Source organism: Diabrotica undecimpunctata, chromosome 7 (genome assembly GCF_040954645.1).
Source record: "Diabrotica undecimpunctata isolate CICGRU chromosome 7, icDiaUnde3, whole genome shotgun sequence".
In the NCBI taxonomy this organism is placed as follows: Eukaryota; Metazoa; Arthropoda; class Insecta; order Coleoptera; family Chrysomelidae; genus Diabrotica; species Diabrotica undecimpunctata.
The window spans coordinates 122,042,999-122,057,556 of record NC_092809.1 but is presented as its reverse complement, the minus strand read 5'-3'; the positions used below and the strand labels follow the sequence as shown (position 1 = coordinate 122,057,556).

General features: G+C 30.5%; 1 protein-coding gene across 2 annotated transcripts in view; it reads left to right on the top strand.

Annotated features, from left to right (window-relative positions):
• The window catches only part of RhoGEF64C (Rho guanine nucleotide exchange factor at 64C), a 534,285-nt gene that overhangs the window by 143,060 nt on the left and 376,667 nt on the right, over positions 1-14,558 (top strand). The window contains exon 2 of one of the 2 annotated variants that reach the window (XM_072538091.1): positions 7,475-7,514. The gene's annotated coding sequence lies outside the window, so the exon portion shown is untranslated. Of the gene's footprint in view, positions 1-7,471; positions 7,515-14,558 lie in introns of both variants that reach the window. The other variant, XM_072538090.1, reaches the window with a different exon arrangement.

The window sequence follows — 14,558 nt, the reverse complement described above, 5'->3', positions numbered from 1 at the left end:
TTATTTTTTTAATTATCCTAACTAGTATCTTTTTTACAATAAAGTAAATATAATTTCTTATAAAACCAAATTGCTCCGAATTAATTAATTATCCCAAATATATTCAATACATTAATTTACTTTAATATTTATCTTAATGCTAGAGTTCATCCTATTATAATAAAGATGCAAAAATATTTAATCGGATCAAAAACAGTAAGTATTTTTAATGTATTTGAATTTTTTACTCTGAGGCTCATGCGCACAGCACTCTCGCGCTCATACTTCTGGTTAACTAATTTTTGTGTTTGAGGGATTGGTCATTCTAATTTGTCTAACTGATTAAATATAACTTTATTATAGTTCCATTAATAACATATGTAAAAATCAGACATGTAAAAGTAAGTAAAGTTCATTTAATTTTAGTGGAGCTTTAAAGCGCCTGACAAAAGTTCTGGTCCATGACAAGTGTCTGACACTTATTACAGTATTTTCAAAATAATATTCTACAAAATATGTATAAAAATCAGTTATATAAATTTAAGTTAAATAGCTCTTATTTTTAGTTACCTTTCTCACCTGGTACCTGCCCAGGTGTCACTCAGCAAGTTTCATAAATACGCAGGTATTCAAAGCACGCGAGACGCTACTGAGACTCAAAGGTTTCATATGTGTGAAAATAAGTTATGTCTGATCGCTCTGGGATCTTGGACTATTACAAAGAAATACTTTTGACCCAAATAAATAACCGTATACAAAGTGTTGCATTTTTTTTGTCATTAGTGTATTTAATATTCAAGAGGATTTTGTTGAACGAGCTAAAAATTGACGCCTCTTATAAGAAAGACTTAATGTGATATACATACAATTAAGAAAATTAATGTTTTAAGCACTCTAATAGATACGACAAACTAGTTTCCTAGTTTTTTGAAAAAAAAAAAATATTTAAAAAAATATTTCCGTATTATTTACCATTAAAATTGTTTTAATCTATTAATTAAATACATGTACTCTGTTTACGCATATTTATTATATTGATAACCACTCCCACGATTAAATAGACAGACGATGTTATAAATAACTTCTACGCGCGCTTATTAATTAGTGCTATCATTTATTAATTACATATAAATGGTAACGAAAAGTTTAGCAGTATACAATAACTCTAGTTGCGTATTACCTAGAATATAGGTTAAAAGAGTTCAACGGCCTGTAGATCCGACAACAGAGGTTATAGTTTTAAAAGGCAAGAGGTAATATTTACACAATTTCCATCTTTGTGCTGCTGGGAGAGTTGCATTTACAGTGGTAGTAGCTAAATTGAGGGATAAGTTTGTAATTCGCCAACAAGATTTCAGCAAAAAATAATTTCTAAATATTTTTGTAATATAGTTTTTTGTAAATTTATGATAATATTTAATAAAAAAAATCTACAACAGGTTTTTAAATGTGTTTGTCTGTTTTTTTTCTGATATATCTCTTCGTCTGATTACAAAATACAATAGATGAGGATTTAAATATTGTTAAGATCATATAAAAAAAGGGAAATATCAGTCAAGCAAAATGGTGATGGACTTCTGTCAAAATTGCAATATTCATGTCGCCAGTATCTGGAGTATTGTTTTAAAGGCTTTCTAAAGGCACGTTTTCACGCTACGTCTTATTGTACGTTTTGTTGGATAGGATAAATCCTATACAATAAAACGTGGCATGTAAACAGCAAAACGTACGTCTTGTCGAATCGAAATGAAATCCAAGGTCAGATCGTAGAAATAATGGGAGAAGCATAGTTTTGCGAGAACTGATAGGATAAAACGTTACGTGGAAATACATATTCAGACAAGTCGTCCGATCTTGACTTATTTGACGACTAGTTCCACTGCAGTTCGTTTCATTTTTCCCAAAAAAAGCCTAATAATATCCGATTTGCCGCAATGCACCCACGTTTTTCTCGGGGAATTTATTGAATTGTATAAAAAATTTTAAGTAGTTATGTTTTAAAACCAAGTAGATTGCATTACAGGTTTCAGGAATTATTTGGCTTAACGCTGGTTTGGATATTATGATTGTGAACTCCAAAGTCCTTGACGCTGCGTCCTGTTGTAAGATATCTGAGAGTTGCTGTGAGTCTTTCATGGGGTGTAATGACTTTTCTCATGAGGTGTCTTATTTCAATATGTATGTTGTTACCAACTCTAGCAATTGACAATAGGCTGAGGTGTCCATTCGCAAATAATTGCGCCAGTCATCTGGTTCGCCTCTTTATTAACGAGACGTGGGAATACTGGCTTCTTTTTAGAAGCCCACTCTCTTGACCATCTTGTCTTTTCCCTCTTCATCCCCTTTTTCCTCAGTCGTAGTATCTTTATAGTTGAAAAAATAAAAGAAAGCAGCCGTGTTTCCTCCATAATAAAAAAAATCACTAAACAAACTTCACACAACTCAAGACTCTGAATTAGAAATGAGGTAGAAAACGGAAGGAAAAACGTAGTGTGTAAACACTGGACAAAACGTACATTTTGTCGTACGTTTTATATGACCCACAAAACGTACAATAAGACGTAGTGTGAAAACGGGCCTTAAGGATTTTTATAGTAAAAAAAGTACATTAGTACCTGTTCAAAAAAATAATGGAAAAATACAACAATGTACAAACTGCAGTACCATAAAAATAGTTAGATATGCCATGCAAATATGGGAGAGAGTAGTTGACAGACGGATACGTGAAGAAACCGAAATATCAGTTTGGTTTTATGAAAGGCACACTCCACATTAATTTCCATTATACGACAGCTGATGAAAAATACAGGAGTAAAGAAACAAACGCTCATATGGTATTAATTGATCTTGAAAAAGGATATGATTGGATTTCTCCAGAGATTGTGTCGTAGGTGTTTAACAAAAAAAAAGTTCCCGGTCAATATGTAAAGATTGTGACAGACGTGTGTCAGGAAGTGACAATTAGTGTTAGGAGAGGTGTGAAAGGGACTGAAAAAATGCATGTGAAAGTAAGATTGCACCAAAGCTCAGTGCTTAGTCCTTTTATATTATCATTAGAGTTGGAGCAGATAACTGGATAACATTAGTGAAAGTTATTTCTTCTTTTCTTCTTCCCCTTTATAAGCAATTCTGCTTGTTCATTGGCGGATTAATACCTCTATGGAAGGTTGCCTCTATGGAAGGTTGTAACCCATCACCCTGTCATCTTTTGCATGGTAGTCCCATACTTCTTCTGCCGATTGTTGGCTTATCTCTTGCTATTTTGACGACATGCGTCTCCTCCATTCAGCTAATGTGGTTATTCCATTCTTTTTTCTATTTTGTGCCAATTCTTGTTAATTCTCTGTAATTCTTTTCAGTACTCCCATCTCTGCTGTTTCCAGTAGTCTTTGCGTTGTGACTGTATCGGGTCTTATTTCTGAGGCATATGTCATTATTGGTCTTACATTAGCTTTATAAAGCTGTCCAGGTCTCGATAGCTAGACAGTATAATTCCCATGTATTTTATTTTCATTATTTGTTCAATACTGATGCCATCAATTTCTATTTTATATCTGGTTAGTTCTTTGCTGACTACTATTTTTTTAGTTTTTTAGTTTTCTGAGATGAGATTATCATATTAAATTCTTTTGCTCTTTTGTTAAATCTGTGGACCAGTCTTTGCAGACTATATTGGGCTATCAATATTGCGTTCTGCGTAGCAGAGTATTTTTATTTCTTTGTTTACCATTCTGTATCCTTTTCCTTTGTTAACTATTTTGATGATTTCATCCATGATTAAATTGTAGAGCATGGGGCTCAATGAGTCCCTTGTCTTATTCCTCTGCCTATTTCTATAGGTTTTGTAACATTTCCATCTACTCTGACTTCCATTTTTTGTTTGGGTAGATGTTTTGATAGTTTTTACAATATTTAGAAGAACTTCTCTATTATACTCTTATACAGAAGATGAATTACATCTTTGAGTCTTACTATCAAATGCTTTGAGTCAAATGCTTTCTTTAGGTCAATCAGACACAAAAATATTGGTCTATTATACTCTAGTGATTTCTCAATAATTTGCTTTATAACAAATATTGCATCTGCACATGATCTTTCACCACGAAAACCCTGTTATTCATCTGGTAAACTTATTCTCTGATTTATTAGTACTTATTAGTAAGTTTTAATAGTATGATTAAAAAGTAATTAGGAGTTCTTTAATCATACTATTTTTGTTTTTTTCTGTTTTCTATGGATCAGTCAAAACACACCATTAAAAGATGTCACAAACAAAACTTTAACTATCATAACTAAATTTTAAAATGTATTTTGTCCATTATTTTACATGTTATATTTTATATGTGTGTTTTTAATGTTGAGTGTCATAGCTTTATACAAATAATCTCAACGAGTAGTAAGTTGCACTGACAATTTGTGATATGTTGTAAATATTTACACATTTTTCTAATTACAGTGTCTTGAAGAAGGAATAAAACAATTCCGAAAGCTAGACCAAAAGTCAAAAGAGTGTTTCTGTAACATCCCGGCCAAACCTTCTGACTGCAGCCCTAATAAACTGAGTTGTTTGTTTATATCGACAGTCAATAATATCCAGTATATCTTGTATATATATATATATATATATATATATATATATATATATATATATATATATGTGTGTATACTATTGAGTTTGGGTGGGTTGAAGTCAATAAAAGGGCTGTGAGAAGACTATTTTTTATTACTCGAACTTTCGAATGTGTTAAAACAAAAATAATGTAAAAATAACTCACTAGATAAATCTAAATTGGTTAAAAATACCAACGATACACCCATATAAAAATAAATATATATTAATGACAGTAAACCATGAGCTATCAGATATCAATTTTTACTTCTGTCAATTCATTAATGTCATTGTCCCGTTGTATGTTTTGGTAAGTTTTTTTATATATTTTACAATAACTTTTTGTTCCTAATCTTGTCCATTTTAGTCGGTTTCCTGCCGAATGAAATGTTGATTTCAATGGCACAATAAAATCTAGTTCCAAATTTAATATACTTATTGAACCTTAACTCAAGAAATATTGATTTTATATTAAATATATTATGGTCCAAGAAATACCATCAAGCTATATATATATATATATATATATATATATATATATATATATATATATATATATATATATATATGTGTATATTTAGATATCGTTAAACTTAAATTTTTGGTGCATATAATTATTTTCTAAAAATAATTGTTTGAATTGGCAACATGTCAAAGGTACCTTGAGTACACTTCTGCTATAATAGCAATTAACCATAATTATATAACAGTTAAATAAGGATAGCAGATAATAAAATTATCTTAGCTAAACCGTAAATTTCTTCTTAATCTAGTCTATTAATCTAAACATAAATCCAAATCACTTAGCATATTAAAAGGTACTTTTATATTGGTATCTTAATAAGAATAGATACCATGCCTCTAATTTACGATTAAAAGTATCCCGGAAATATTTTGCTGTGAATAGTAATTAAATTGATTAGAACTTTGCTTGAATATTGCCGTTTCCGTACCGGATACATATGAAGAATAGCAAATCAAATTCATGAAATTAATAACCCGAGTTAAATAAGGACTTTATAGTATTTGGAACGATTCTCATTTACAAGTATATAGGATATAGAAAAAATAAAACAAAATATTAGGTTATACGTACAAATAAAGTTTCTTGTTAACATTCAGATTCCTTGTTCATTTAGAAAATATACCATTGAGACATAATTGTTCATCATAACAATTTGACTGTTGGATACTTAATTTTATTAGGAATTAAATAAGACGTTTGTACTTGGAAAGAATATATCAGCACCAAGCTGATTCCCTGAGCTGTATATTATTGAATCTCCCAAAGTGAAGATGATTTACAACGTATGCTGCACCAATTTATTATTACCGCCAAAAAATATCTAGCTACACAGAGCTCGGAAAAGAAGTAGAAGATCCAGTGAATAGAGCAAACTGAGCTGAAAAATGCTGGAATTAAACAATATTGAAAATCGTTTGAAACAGCTGAGATGAAAATTCTTAAAAAAAATAATGGTAAGACACCATGAGAGAGCTAGAACTATAGATATGCGACGGAAATACAAAGTGAAGAACATCAAGGACTGGAAAAGATAGAGAAGAATGAAACAATTATATAAGCAGAATCACACTAAATAGAGGAGTAAAGACGGCGAAAGAAATCTTCTTTCAATAGAAAGAAGATCAGTGGAAAGACCACGAAAACGTCTGTCCACACAAAAAAAGAAGAAGAAGATTGCAAATTTGGAAAAGATCAAAAGCGGAAGAGATCTTAATGTAAAAAACTGTATTCTGTTTTCTGACGAAACAACATTTTGTTTAATTGTAACTGTTAATAAACAAAATCCATATCGGTTTCAAGATCATGCAAAAGTGCAACCAAAAGATAATATTGGTCTGGCATTGTTGGAAATCGGATACTAGACACATATTTTTTACCTTACACATACTTTACCCCAGCCGAGAAAGGCTTTCTATTGATATCAGTACTTTACTGGAAATATTTGGTAAATATTCTTGCATCTGTGGTGAAAAACATATCTTACATTTGCAGCTTATATTATTGGTCCAAAGAAGATTGCACACATCTTATGAAAAATTTATGTATGATATGAATAGATTCGTCTCGAAATTACAATCATCTCATATCACTGCGCCAACTCTGAATTTTGATTAATAACGACGTAAATTGTAATTAAAGTGTATGGAAATCACATTTTTGAAGTACATAAAACTGTTATTCATAAGTACTATTAGTCTGTCGCTATTGAAAATAGCTTAACCCAACGTGAGCTAAGCTGATTAGAGGAACTATGCACTTTGGTAATGGTATTTTGTCTTAATACCTGCAGAACGATTTATGAACTGACGATTACCAAAATCTCGTATCTCACTTTCACTCAGGTAAACATCCACTTGATTTTAGATTTATTTATATCAATTTACGTCGTTATTAATCAAAATTCAGAGTTGGCACAATAATATCAAATGGTTGTAATTTTGAGACTAATCTATTCATGAAAATTTTATTGTATTTGAGTGACATTACATTTTCCATAAGATGTGTGCGGTCTATGGTAATAAAAGATAATGCAGTATGTAGTGCCACCATGCAATATAAGTGTATGCAGTATGTGCAGAATTTTATTACCGTAAATTTTATAAAATTGATTTCTGAAAAAAATGTGTACAAACTGTTTACTGGCGTACACTTTGCTACTAAATTTCTCTTTTATTTAAGAAGCTATACATAAATGTATTGGAAGAGTCAGATCTAAAAGATGCCATTTGGAAATAGCAACAAAAGTTTCTCATCCCAATTTTTACTTTTTGAAGCTATGACTGACTTCTTTCAAGATATACACTTATTTATACAATTCAGTTAACATATTGAAATTAACACCCTTTACTCTTTTTCAGAAGACGACGACAGCGGTTTAAAACAGCTATAATACTACACAAGGTAAATATTTTCTTTTTTATATTAACATTAAAAATCCTAGGATTTCACAAAAAAAAAATAGAAATATATGAATCAATATACATCAAACAGTGTCCAAATGCTATAGATGACAAAAAATGTGAATTTAATAAATAAAATTTTAATAAAGACATGGAATACCTGTCGAAACGTATCTAAACGAATCTAAACGTCAGAGTGAACGTATTTGCAAAAAATGGGGTTAATTTCTATGAAATATGGTAGATAACAAATACATACAGTAGTTATTTCCTACTGATTAATTTAGTTTACCTTTATTCACCTTTGAAATGATGATTCAAGGTTCTTCATTTTTTCGGTTTGTGTTTGTTCTAATTTTTACACATCGTAAACCAAGGCCCTAAGGTTTTTGTAGAACATAATATTCAGCTTTAAACTAATGAGATTCATTCTTGGCCAATTATTAACTATTAGTCAGCAACTCGTTGCAAGAACTTTCGTTTTCACCTTTTATAAAAATCCAGTTTCTTTCCAATCATGTTATTTTAGTGCAGTTACGAAAATAACGGGGTAATTCCTTGCTGACTCATATGTATATTTAAAATATCTCTGATACATCTGATGCATTATCCAAAAACAATTTGGTTACGCAAGGCATTGAACTCATATCGTTGATATTATTTCGGAGAATAATTTACTAAACATATTTATGGATATAGAAAATAATAGATTGTCAAAATTCTTGGTCTTACAGTAGTAGTGTATTTGTGATTCATTTCAGCGTTTTTTAAGTTTATTGTTTATAAAACCTAAAATAATTACAATAATTTAAAATTATTTGCAAAACTGTTATAAATACAATTGAAGACCACTTGAAGTCAAATTTTTGGTTTTGTTCGGAGAACATTTTAAAGTTTAAAACTCTTTGATTATGTTAAAATACATCTTAAAATGAATTATTAATAAAAAGATAAAAAATTCCTATATTGGTTGTTGGTTTACGTTTTAGTTTTTTTTTAAATTTATATCGCAAATTAATGCTATTAATTGTTTTTGATTCGTCTACATAGACTTAACAAGTTTTTCGCTTGTAAAGAAGGACTTATCACGTTATTTCCCTATAAATTCCGTGGCTGTCATTTTTCGAACAAAATAAAACACTCAATAGTGCAAATATATTTTTACTACAAAAAATATCAAATGAAACATGGTCATAAAAAAACATTTTTCAAATAAAATTCCAGTTTTCCATGTGGCATGCCATTGTTGCCAACTACTAGGATTACCTGGACTTATCAACGTTTTCCCCTGTTTGGAATGGCCATGCCAAGTTCTTTTCCTAGACAGGGTTTTCCAAACACCTATATCTTTTGACTTATTTAGTTATTATACTGTATTGTGATACTCTTAGAAACTATGCAATTAAAGCTACAAAGTGGTATTAAAAGCGAGAAATGTCAAAAATTGGACTTATCAAGTTCTTTCCTTGTGGTCTTCAATTGTAAAATATATTAATAAAAAATTGAGTGACAAATAATTATAATATAAAATAGTAAATATTATCGAATCTAAATAAAAATAAATATTGAAAAACACAATAAATTAGTTTTGAGCGTCACATGTAAGTTTTCGTCTGAAAATTAGTAGAGCGAAAACGGCTTGCAAAGCAACTGATGACATACTTGAAATCAACACGAAAAGATTTGTGACAAATATGTGTGGGTGTTATAACACTGAAGTTTTTGTTCAGTTCCGAGAAAACTAGGAAAAGCAAAATTATGTGTAAAGTAAGAAAGCTTGTTATATACTACTAAAGTTTCTGTTGTAACTAAGCATTGAATTCTCCAGTTTTTATATACCAATGTTTTTTAATGAAACCAAGTTAGTTCGTAACTAATATTAACTTCGTTAATAATTCAGAAAAGTTTGGTAGTTTCGTTTCGACATATGACAGTTACTACATATTTTTCTGACATTTGGTACATAGCCATAGTGTTAATTTTGTTTTGTTGTTAAAAAGTTCAATGTAATGTTTCCCTGATAATTTTTTTTGTAATAACTTACTCTCAAATAAAAAAACAACATGTAATTTTTTCTCTTTAAACTAAGAGTTTAGAAAATTATTTCTTAAAAAAAGACATTCTCCCTTAAGATTTTTTAGGAAAGAAAAACCCCAAACCTTTCTTTCTAAGGAGCAAGATAATTTTTTTTAAACGACGTCCTAATTTTAAATAGTTTAGAAATCATCTTGTTTAGTATTTGTCCAGGACATTTTTGTAAGTATTTCTTGATTTTTTTCGTAGTTGTTTTTTCCAGTACCCCCAAGAGGGAATCCTTATCCACGACCTTGCTCTCCAACCAAAACACGAGTGGCCGTTCGCAAACGTTTCAATACAATCTGACTCAGGATTTTTGTCGAAAATTAGGTTATTGTGAAGTACAAACTTTTATAAAAATTGTTGTTGGATCTCCCTAATCTTCGATTTTATACACGATCACTCAAATTTTTGTTTCACAAACTCAAATAATCAGTTATTCACTGTTGCCACTTTATTACTGGAATCAGAGTATATACCCCCTAGTAAGGTAACTCCCATATAAAGTTTTGGGAGATAGTTTCTAGCGCCAAATACGGACGGGCCGAAACTAATTTCATTTGGCGGCAAATTCAAAAGGTTCTAAATGTTAGGCGGCAATTTAAAAAAATATGCTCTGAATTTTAGGAGCCAAAATTAAAAAAGTATGCTTTTAATGGAAAGTAAATATAGTCATAAAATAAGCAATAAAAACTTATTTTATGCCAAAAAATATATTCTCTCTGTCCAAAAATATAGTATACCCATTTTTATATATAAATGAATAACATAATATCTGATACAGAGAGAGTATATATTATGGTACAGGAAAGGCTGTATTTATTATTTTATGAATATATCTGTTTTCCATTACATTAACAAACCAAAGTCCCAAAAACAACAAAATAAAACACAGACATCCTGACACTTGTTTATTTGCATTTTTTAATTTTTTAATGTTGTATTTAACTACAACAACAAAATGTACAAAATAGTATCGAGTTTGTATTTACTAACAAAAGTTTGGTATAACAAGGTGCTGTTCTTACCTGGTGCTTGTAAAAATAAATTCCTAATCCTCAGAAAGTTTAATAGCCATTTGTACAACTTTAACTTTCACCCATCAACAAAAAATATTCTTTTGATTGGGAATACTATACCATTTTGGTAATGTACCTTCTTCTCTTTTAGCAGTGTTTATTAGATATATAAAAATTGATGTATACTGTTTTTATCGCCTTTTTCTAAAATTTTGGATACGATGTTTTTATAACGCCATTTGCAACTTGCAAAGGCGTGGATTACAATGTTGCCACTAACACATTTTTTTTTTGGTAAATACTCGTAGTTCTTTAGAAATAAGTTATTGTAAATTTAAGTGGTGATTTTAGTAGAATTTGCTACATTATTATTTGTTTTTGGAAAACATTGCATAGTATAATCATTATTTGGGTAAATATGCAAAACTAGTGAAACCATGGCAATAGCACTTACATCGATGTCATAAGTCTTTTGTTATGTCATACCCCCACCGAACGTGACTAGTATCGCCGCCGCCATTACGAACGGATGGGCCCATGCAAATCACTCTCCCCACCCGTCCTATTCCAGTTACGCTACTATTGGGTATATATTGTGACTGGAATTATCTGATATTCTAGGTCTCCTGACATCCTAAAGTGACCCTGTCGATGTCCCTTTTGTATGCACAATCTCTTGCTCTCTTGCTCTCTTGCAATGCTCTTTACCCCTTAAACCTCTTACTTATATTTGTTGTTTCCATAAACACCCTAATGTCGAATTTTTTTTCAATTGGATGTTTTATTTATTTATTTTTTATTTAATTTTTTGTGTTGGCAATAATTGAAAAACCAAAAATCTATAAGCTTAATATTTTAATAAAATACACCGAGAAGAAAAATTAATAAACAGTTATTAATGGTTGCTGTTATCTGGTATATTGCGAAAAATGAATCTGATTCCCTGATACCAATTGCTCAATTCGTGTTTTCAAATTATTGGTGTTTTCTTCTTCTTCTTCTTATGTTAGGCCTTAGCATTCTTCTTATATGAAGGCCTTAGGCCTTCTTATATTAGTGGTGTGGAACCGTAAATCGTCACGTTTAACGATTTGGCATCAATTTTTTCATAAGCAGATTGGTAACCGTGCTACAACCACTTTCCAGTAGGTAGGAAGATAGAAAAGCGATTAAAAACTTCACAAGAGATCAGATCATTGCATTTTGAAGCCAGAACAGTTGACACTCCTTTCTGAACTTCACCTTTTGCTATTTATTAGTTCTAATAGCAAATAGTTCTTCTTGTATTATGACATTTGTTTCTGAAATGTTAAAATATGAGTTGATAATCCACTGTCGTATTTCCATAGTCAAAACAACTTTAAACTTCTGTATAGCAAAATCTGTATAAAGAAAATTGAAATGTTGAACATAGACTAAAACGTCATCGTCTTTACGTTTGCCTCTGAAAAGTGAGAAACTGGTAACATTAACATCGTCCAATAATTTGCTTCATTACACTAAGACTAAACATTGCATGGTATTTGCAGAAGCTTCAAAATACTAATATACAATCTAAAAGTTTTGAAAGTTGTATTAGACATAAAAAGGGTAAACATGTGTCGAATATGAACTATAATCAGTAAAAAATCTATCTCTATCTATACAAGGATTTTTACAGCTGTCGCCGCGTTCCTTCTTTCAGCCAACGTCTCCAGTCCTTTTTGTTCTGCCATTCTCCATCTCTAAGGTCTCGTATTTCCATGGCTTCGTCCACTTCATCCCTCCATGATCTTCGGGGTCTACCTCTTTTCCTCCTTCCTATTGGGCTCCAATCCGAAATCTTTGCTATCCACCTTGTATGATCTGTTCTTCTCACATGTCCATACCAAATTAAACGTTTTTCTTCGATGTAGCTGAGTATGTCTTGTTCTACTGCCATTCTTCGTTTTATCTCCTTATTTATGATGCGATCCATTTTTGTCACTCTGCAGCTTCTTCTCATGAACTCCATTTCAGTTGCTGTGATTTTGGACCTGTATCGTTTATTTATTACCCAATTATATGCTCCATAGGTCATTATACTGCGTACCAAGGTGTTATAAATTCTCTTCTTTGTATTTCTGGTAATCTGTCTATCCTACAGTAAAAAATATAAAGTGCTAAAAATAAAAAAGTTATAATCATTCGCAGAAAATCTCTTGTAGAAATTTGTTTAAATATTAAGCTCCGTTGAATTGTTTTAAAACCAATATTTGTTCGTTAAGGTTGTCATAACCTTACTTAAGATACACATCTGTCTAAAATTCGTTCCGGAAGAAGTACCTATCACATAACACAAGTTATGCGGGTGTGGAACAGTTTTTTACGTCCTTGGCATCTCAGTCACTACAAATGCAAATCTTGTACAAAAACAACCTTCAGTCACTTTTTTACCAACACACAACAATACATCCTGCTTTAGATATCGACCAATATATTAACTGTTTTGTAGGTCAACTAAACTGCACAATCAAAGTAAAATATGAAATGAAACATTTCAATTACCAAGGTTGTATTTATATAAAAAATTAAGTGATGTTTATCGCCGATAGTTAGTAGTGATGGCCAATTGTGAAGGTTTGTATGCAGATACGGTTCGTCAATGAGGTGAATGTTAGATGATAGGAGAAGTGTACATATCTTTTCTTTTCTTTTAGTACCAACTGTAAACATACGTAAAATAATGTCATAAAACTCATATTTTTTAAAGTGTTTCTTGGAATTTGAATTTCACAAAACGAAGAGAATTTTTATACGTATAAAAATCTGTACGATAAACTGGATGCCCAAGTAGTAGCAAAATCAAGTAAAATTCGCATAGAGATTTATAAGAAAAACGATAAACTAAAAAATGAAAGAAAGAGATTAACTACAAAATTTTTTAAATATTTTTACTATCGTGCTATCAGCTTCAATATATATATATATATATATATATATATATATATATATATATATATATATATATATATATATATGTTACGAGCAAAGCCCGAAATTGGACAATCCTAGCATTGTACGGAAATTATTGTCCACTTCTAGCATTGTACCCCCAAACTGTACAATGTCCGAAATGATCAAAATTAAAAATTATTATTGAAACGCTCATCGATTCTTCTTGATTATTATTGACAAGCGACACACCAAATCAAAAATCGAACATTTCTTATTAATTATTTGATATTTTTATATTTTCTATTTATATATAGAGTTCTTCTTTTTTGAATCGTCAATGTGATAAAAGGCTGTGTCAAACTAAAATAGAAATAATAAGAATTTGTTCTGCAATAGAGTAATAATGTGAGTGAAACATTATAAAGCTTTGAGAGGTACATCGCTATACTATAATATAGGGAAGATGTTTGTGAATCGATATCTGTCATATTCTCCCAAACTTTGACGAATCGCTACTTATTGAAATTCAACCAATGTACAGCAATTCTTTTATACAAAGTCCGACGATTATGTCTATTTCGGAGATTGTACAGTAAAGGGGTACAATGCTAGACGTGGACAAGATTTTCCGTACAATGCTAGGATTATCCAATTTCGGACATTGCTCGTAACATATATACGTAGTCAGAAATATTTATATACGGTTGCCTTCCATTGATATACCTTTCTTGGTTTTTTTTTTGCGAGAAATGCCACTACATTTTACTCTTATTATTCACTCGCATTATCCTTTAAACTTTAAACGTTTCAACGTTTGGCATTCCTTTCTCCAGGTAGCTAGGGAAAGGTATCATATATCTATATATATATATATATATATATATATATATATATATATATATATATATATATATATATATATATATATATATATGAAGTAACAAGAAGTCCTCCAGAGACCTCTCTCTGATAGCAAATTAGGTGAACCGCAAATTCAAAGCGTCTTACTAGAGACTTTTAATGACGCTAGAAGT